We start from the raw sequence: 724 nt of genomic DNA, 5'->3' as shown, positions 1-724 counted from the left end.
CACCCTGGGATTCTTGCTACAAACTTCTAACAACACTCCTAAGATATCACACCACTATCTTAGATTAAGCTACTTTTTAAGAAAGTATTACTTTCTTTTACAAGTGATACAATATGATTTGAATAAGAATAAGGAGAGGTATATTGATAAACAATCCAATAACAATTCAAGTACTTGAGAACCTTTCTGAATGATATGAAAATGAAATGCAAGTACTTTGTAAAAAATCAGAATTTTGTTCAAAGTTGTTCAAGGATTGTGTGTTGTTTGATCTGAAGTTATGGGGTATTTATACTCCATAAACATCTCTTCAGATTCGTGGCCATTGATCCAAGAGGTTTGATGAAAAAATACAATGACCTGGAGCCATTCCAAATCTAAAAAATTGTATTGCTTCCAGTTGTATTCGAATACAGGATATGTGTATTCAAATACACCTCTTTGCAACGTTCAAAAATATTCAAAAATTATACCTTGTATTCGAATACACATGTGTGTAGTCGAATACATATTAGTGAAAATTTGCCACTGACTTACTTTGTATTCGACTATAGAAGGTTGTAGCCGAATACAGATATAAGGATTTTGGCCACTGACTTGATGTGTATTCGACTACACATAGTCGTAGTCGAATACAACTTTGAGATCACAATATTCTCATTTATTTATCACAATCTATCAAAGTGGACTTAGACTCATATTCATGTGGATCATGACTAAAAGA

This window comes from Cicer arietinum, chromosome 5 (assembly GCF_000331145.2).
Source record: "Cicer arietinum cultivar CDC Frontier isolate Library 1 chromosome 5, Cicar.CDCFrontier_v2.0, whole genome shotgun sequence".
Lineage (NCBI taxonomy): Eukaryota > Viridiplantae > Streptophyta > Magnoliopsida > Fabales > Fabaceae > Cicer > Cicer arietinum.
This window is presented reverse-complemented; position numbering follows the sequence as displayed.